The following is a 7185-nucleotide window of genomic DNA, read 5'->3' on the forward strand; positions in this document are numbered from 1 at the left end:
ACCCGATAAATACCCTCGGTGGGGGGGAAGGGGATTATTCCTTAAATGCTGGCGAATATGGTAGTCTACCTTATACTAAGGCCCTATATAATGAGCTAGTCAATAGTCTATATAATTGTAAAGGCAAGCTACAAACAGACCTTTTAAAACAACGTACTATTTAAAAGCAGCAAACAGAATCCTGCAGATACACCTGCCTACTTTTAAGGTATTTAAGGGGCAGCAACTGTTGCCTATCTTCATCTCAAAGAAAATTAGAGAAAGATCTGTTTTCTACAACTCTCCTGATATACTTGGTTCTTGAAGCTCTGAATTCCTTTGTGTAGTTCTTTCATAGCTGTAAAGTCCAGAAATGAAGAATGAAGAATCCAGAAATGAAGAATTTGGTTATCTAACATTTTCAATTTACTGCCAGTACATACCTGCCCAAATATCAACGTAAAAAGAACATTTGGAACAGGAAAAATATTTTATAGAAAACAAACATTTTTAAGAACACCACTTTCTTGTTTCAGGGTGAAAAATAAACGATGATAATCCTCAACATAACTGGTAATTATGTTTTCAAGTTACCTCAATTTTTCGTTCTATAAAGGACTAATACCAGAAAACCTATAGGGCTGAATACTTAATATGTGTATAAAACTAATTATAGTTAAACATGTAATAAGCTTTTATTTATCCTGTCTTTTGCACAGCCCATTTTGTCCCTCACAACATCTAACTGTTGTAGTACCTCACATATAAGAATCATATGGGTTTTAAGCAGTCTTAATAACCTAAAATTTCCAAACTCAAAATACTTTCCTCTTGTCTGGTAGCCAATCCTGTATCAAGAAATATCCAAATATTTAGTTCTGTGCTCTTTACTAAAACAAGTAAAGTAAGCAACGAGTTCTCTTTTCTAAAGGGGTCAATATTCAGGAGTCCCTTTCCCAAGAAAAATATCTAGTATGATGGAAAGCTTTTCTTCGATGACAGTTGTGTGTTACCTAAATTCCATTTCTATGCTTTCAATTTCTTTTAATTCTGCTAAAATCTAGCAATAGGTTAGTGTCTCTCTTCCGCTTTCCTCCCCTTCGTTACATATAAAAGTATGTTTTTCAGTTGGGCACGGTGTTTTACGCCTATAATCCTAGCACTTTGGGAAGTCAAAGCGGGTGGATCAAGAGGTCAGGAGTTTGAGACCAGCCTGGCCAACATGGTGAAACCCCATCTCTGGAAAAATACAAAAAAATTACCCGGGTGTGATGGTGTGTGCCTCCTGTAATCCCAGCTACTCAGGAAGCTGAAGGAGGAGAATCGCTTGAACCCGGGAGGCGCAGGGTGCACTGAGCCGAGATTGCGCCATTACACTCCAGCCTGGGTAATGGAGCGAGACTCCATCTCAAAGAAACAAAAAAAAAAAAAGAAAAGAAAAGTTCTGTGGATATGGCTTCTTATCACCAACAAGAATACCAAGGAATCTATCAGAATGTTACCATATTAGTATCATGACAAAGGCATTAACCAGCTCTAGGATTTGTAATCAACCAGCTCTAAAGTTTGTATTTTATAGATAAGGTCAAAATAGTGGTTTAGAGAGACTAAATAACTTCCTCAAGGCTACAGTTTGTAAATATCCCAGTTCGTATTCAAAGTAAGCTTTTTTTGCTTTAGAACTCTTCCCCAGGTCACTGTCTCTTCCATCAACTTCAACTATTTATAAATTCTCCCAAAATTCCCCAAGGGAGTTAGATTTGAATGATTTAAAGAGCAGAAACACAGGACTGACCGAATGATTCTCATTTTTTTGACTCTTGAAATTATTGAAGACGCCAAAGATCTTTCATGTGAATTTTATCTTTCCACATTTACCACATTCAAAATGTTAAAATATTTATTAATATATTTTAAAACGAGCCCATTACAAGTTAACATAAATAACATTTCAACAAAAATTACTTTCCCTCCAAAAAGTGAGAAAAGTAACACTGTTTTTTTGCGTTTTGCAAATCTCTTTTATGTCTAACTTAATAAAAGATGGTTGGATTCTCACAGTTACTTCTGCATTCAGTCTGTTGCTATATGTCATTTTGGTTAAGTATATAATGAAAATCTAGTCGGAAAAGGGAGAAGTATTTTAATAACCTTTTCAGATAACTGTAGATATTGGTAAACACTAAAACTCAACAAATGGTAGTTTCTTTTTTTTTTTTTCTTAAATAAATAGAGACAGGGTCTCACTATGTTGAACTAGGCTCAACTCAAACTATCCTTCCACCTGGGCCTTCCAAAGTGCTGGGATTACAGGAGTGAGCCACCATGCTAGGCCAGATAGTAGTTTCTTAAAGGATAGCAACATTTTGGAATCTGAAACCACATCAATCCACTTTTTTACTGTTAAAATCCATTGCTATATCTGGTATTTTCAAAGGCTCTTTTACTTTTGCTTGATTTTGCAACATCATGCATTGGTCATCTGCAAAATACAGATTTACTAAGTTATGCCCATCTTCCAAATGACATATTATACAACATTTTTAAATATTACAGTCCTTAACCACTGATATCATAAGGGAAGTTTTTTAAGTACTAGGAAGCTGTCAAACTCCAGCTGTCAACTTTTTAAAAATTCTAATTTTCACCCAAATTTTATCACTGGTAATAAATACTGTCAATTGTTTTCCTAAAAGTGACAAGCTCACTTCATTTTCAAGAAATACCTGCCAAATACTAAATGTGAAAAACCACAGTTTGCCAGTCGCATGGTACTCCATGAAATAAGCCACTCACAACCCAATCCCACAAATGCTTTTCCCTCATGACAACAATCACACCTCCGTAGGCAGCATAAATGCTTTATCCATGTTTATTTCATCACAAATTCTTAAAAATTAAAAAGACAAGTAGTCAAAAGCTAAGATTTAATAACAACAGGCGGGGCACGGTGGCTCAAGCCTGTAATCCCAGCACTTCCGGAGGCCGCCGTGGGTGGATCGCCTGCCATCGAGTTCGAGACCAGCCTGGCCAAAATGGCGAAACACCATCTCTGCTAAAAATACAACCCGGGAGGCAGAGATTGCAGTGAGCCGAGATAGTGCCACTGCACTCCACCCTGGGCGACAGAGCAAAACTCCGTCTCAAAAAGATAAAAATACAATAATAAATTTTACTGCTTCAAGGGCATTCTCAAGCAAGCAGTTTGGTGCCACTGACTTGCTTTGTGCTAAGGTACCGTCAGTAGTTTTACCCAGCATTGCTTTTGAACCATCAGCGTATCAGTAAAAACAATAAATAGCATCTTACTATTATTTTGAAAATAATTATGACCTTGAGGCTCCCCTGAAAGGGTAAGAGGAGATCCCCACAGGTCATCCGCCCACACTTCGAGAACCGCTTTCCTCTATTATACCACTAGTTCAAGATGGGAGTAGAAACTCTAAATCACGTTCGTCCCAAGAGTCCATGTACCTCCTTAGTTTGAGATACACCAACACAGCTCTGGAAAAGGGAAGGAAATCAAGGGCACAAGGTGTCATTTGTTTCAACATCCTGAACACTTTTATGTTAGACCAGTAATTTTCAACGTAGTGGTCACATTAATCAGCCTCAGCCGCAGGACTGCTCATTTAAAACTGTAGAGATGACAACTCCCCTCTGCTCCATTCGAATAAATTTGGGGGATGAGGCTCCCCCAAATTGTACGTTTAACAATCTTCGAGTTACTTTTTATGCACCCCGAAGTTGAGAATGATTGTACTAACAGTTCGAATTCAGAGTTTAAGCTCTCAGACCCTGAGCAATGGTGTCTCGAAATTAATCGTTTGCCAAGGAGCAGCCCTCCCTGCCCCCTCCGTTTCCCTTTCCTCTAGTTGGGTAAATGCCTACAAAAGTAAAACCCCGGCCGGGAGCGGTGGCTCACGCCTGTAATCCCAGCACTTTGGGAGGCCAAGGCGGGCGGAGCACCTGAGGTCAGGCGTTCAAGAGCGGCCTGGTCAACGTGGTAAAACCCGTCTCTACTAAAAATACAAAAATTAGCCGGGCGTGGTAGCACATGCCTGTAATCCCAGCTACTAGGAAGGCTAAGGCAGGAGAATCACTTGAACCCGGGAGGTGGAGGTTGCAGTGTGCAGAGATCGTGCCACTTGCACACCAGCCTGGACAAGAGTGAAACTTAGTCTCAAAAAAAAAAAAAAAAAAAGTAAAACCCCATTTCTGTGGAGTCTTGAGCTGCGGTGAGAGGTGTCCACGGGCTTGGAGGGACGGGCTACACCGCCTGCATCAAGACAGCGGCTGCTCTGAGATAGTCCACTGCATCTTAATTTCCATTTTGAAAATGAGACTGGCCACCAAATGACTCTGAGGACTCATCAGCACTACCTTTTTCTGAACTAAGAATGTCCAAGACAAGTGCTACTAGCAGTTTGAGAGAATCCCACATCTGGAGAAGAAGGAAATCAGAACACGCAGAAAGAGGGAAAGCAAGTAGATTAATGACAGTACTCCTTTGCAAAAGCTGCCAAGAATCTAAAGAAAATAGTCCCCGGGATAAACATGGCGCCCACCGCGGCAGGACATAATCACCAGAAAATAGAGATTCTCCGCCCCATCCCATTTGATAAATCACGGCGCCATCCCTAAAGAAATTTGGGGGCCGAGGGAGGAGAGTTCGTAAACTAGCTGCAGTGCACTAAGGCTTAGGATGTACTATTAGACGAAGGAGAGATTACATAACAAGGCATCGGCTCAGCAATCACTCATTTTCCTCCTCCCGCTCAAAACGAGCGCCCCACTCCTTCTCCGAGCGGGGACGGGGCGGGGAGGGCCGCGCACCCCCACCCCCAGGGGCCACTCCGCCGCCGCCCGCCCCCGCCGCCGCCCGGCCTCGCCCCCTCGCCGGCCCCTCCCGCCCCGCTCCGCCGTCTCGCCGCCGCCCGCGCCCCCGCCCCTTCCCCAGCGGGCCACCGCCCGCGCCCGCGCCGCCCACTCCTCCGAGACGCCTCGCGCCGGGCGTGCGTGTGGACGTCGGGCTGTGTGCAGGGCCGTGGGGCGCGAGTGCGCGCGCGCGCGCCGCGACGGGCGCCAGGGGGCGGGGGTGGCCGGCCAGCCGGCAGGCAGGGGCCTCCGCCGCCGGCCCTTCGCGCAGCTCCCGCGGCCCGGGGCGCACGCACACACACTCGCGCTCGCGCACCGCGCCCTGCGGCCGCCCCTGCCGCGGGCCGCGCCGCCACTCGCGGTGGGCGGGGGCGCGCGCCGCCGGCCCCCCCGCCCCCACCCCCGCGCGTACCGGCCCCATCCCCCTCTCATTGTCTCGCCTCGGAACGCCTCGCCGAGCGAAAAGATAACGGAACCCCCGGGAGCAGGGGGTGGGGAGAGAGAAGGCTCGCTCGCTCACTCACCTCCCGTGGTCGTCGCCGCCGGTAGTCTGACCCGAGAAAGGCGCCGTCGCCTTAAAGGGACCTTACACCCGGCGCCAGAAGGGGGTGGGAGCAGGGAGGGGACAGGGGCTTGGGGGGAGACGAAGAAGAGGTAACCGTTGAAAGCTCGTCTCCCCAAGGGTGAAAGGAAGCCTCCCTCGGGTTCGAGTGATTTGGGGTGGATTTTTTTCCCGAGGGGGGCGGGGGGGGGCCCCGAGGGAGGGGGGTGGGGGGGCCAAGGAATGCGGCTCCGTGTACGGGAGCTGGCGCGGGGGAGAGAGACGCCGACTCCCCCCACCGACCCTCTCGCCCCGCGGAGGGATACGGCTCGTCACTTCCGCCCTCCCCTTTTTCACGGCCTCCCAATTGGTCGGAGCGTGCTGCACGTCATGGGCTCATCCAAACCCCTGCCCGGGCTTCTTTTCTAGTCAAGTTTGGCTGGGCCTGCAAATAAATAAATAAAGGAAAATATTTTTTATAATGAAAAAAGAATAATTAGTTTCAGAAGCTGTATCTAAATTTTGGTGAGAAAAATGAGACTCCCAAAGAAAATATTCCCCAATTTACTTGCCTAGAGTTTCCAAGGAAGTGTTGGGAGGCTCCCCCACTTTCCACTCAAGGCTTAGACCCAGTCAAGAGGAGGACTTCATGATACAGGCCAGGTGGTGAGGCCCAGTGGCACCAACAACTGTCATTGGAACAAAGAACAAAATGGCACTCACTCTTTCTCAAGAGACACTCGGCCAAGTAGCCTTGTGGCTGTGGCCTTGTTTAAGTGAAGAACTTTTAAAAACCATTTTGATCCTCATGCCCTTCTGGATCCTGGAAAGAAGTGGCACACGATTGTTAAAGCGATTATTGTGATGGAAACTGCTTTGCTTCCATTGTGACTAGATTCAGCAGAGATCCCCAGTTCTAAGAAACCACACACACTCCACATCCTTATGCTTTTTGCTGCAATCAAGGCTGAGATGGGTTGGCTCAAAGAAATTGTTTGGTCCACTCAAACGACCATCCACCTGTTTATTCTTCCCCAAACAAAAACTACCTCTTCTCAGGTAGCTGAGAAATTTTGTCCTTTGTTGCTTTCTGAGATTATAAAAATGTAATATTTTCCTTGAATATTTGAAAATGTTTGCTATTTAAGCAATACACAAATGTTTGCTTCAAACCAAGTACTTGGTGCAGAAAGGGGAAATCCAGAATTATGTTTATTCGTTCTCTTTATATACACACTCCATTCGAACCACCAGACTGTGAAAATAGGCAGTGGAAGTAGGCATTCCAAATTGTATGCACCTGCCCGTGCACACACACATACACACACTGTGCACACACATACACACGCTGCCACCACCTAGCTTCATTACATTTCATACCAAAACCATGTGAGTGATTTCCACTAGTGTGGGATGCTTAGGAAGGACTTCATTATTTGACTGAGAAGAATCCCTATCCTTCTGAAAATACTTCTGAAGACTTACCAGACCTGATCTGGAGAAGCAAGCCCATGTTAAGATTATAGGATCAATCACCAAAAGACTATATGAAACTCAAATCCTATTTTATGCTGTCGTGTAATTATTTTAATTCATTATATATATCTACATTATGTATATTACATTACGTATTATTAACCTTTGAAAAATTCCAACATATTTTCCCATGCTCTGTCAATTTATTCTCTCAGCCAATGAGATCTAGCGCAGACTATGCCATATACCGTTGACCAATAACCATTAGCATGCTTTATTGAAAGTGGATCAGGCCGGGCGCGGTGGCTCAA

The 7185-nt window shown here is 45.2% G+C and overlaps 1 protein-coding gene across 6 annotated transcripts in view; it reads right to left on the bottom strand.

Moving 5' to 3' along the window:
* Positions 1-5724, bottom strand: part of POGZ (pogo transposable element derived with ZNF domain) — a 56077-nt gene extending 50353 nt beyond the window's left edge. For 3 of the 6 annotated variants that reach the window (XM_050749519.1, XM_050749495.1, XM_050749479.1), the window contains exon 1: positions 5382-5724. The gene's annotated coding sequence lies outside the window, so the exon portion shown is untranslated. Of the gene's footprint in view, positions 1-1241; positions 4835-5381 lie in introns of those variants that run through there. The other 3 variants (XM_050749513.1, XM_050749462.1, XM_050749504.1) reach the window with 2 other exon arrangements.
* Positions 5725-7185: the final 1461 nt, after the last annotated feature.

The sequence above is a fragment of the Macaca thibetana genome, chromosome 1 (genome assembly GCF_024542745.1).
Source record: "Macaca thibetana thibetana isolate TM-01 chromosome 1, ASM2454274v1, whole genome shotgun sequence".
Classification (NCBI taxonomy): domain Eukaryota; kingdom Metazoa; phylum Chordata; class Mammalia; order Primates; family Cercopithecidae; genus Macaca; species Macaca thibetana.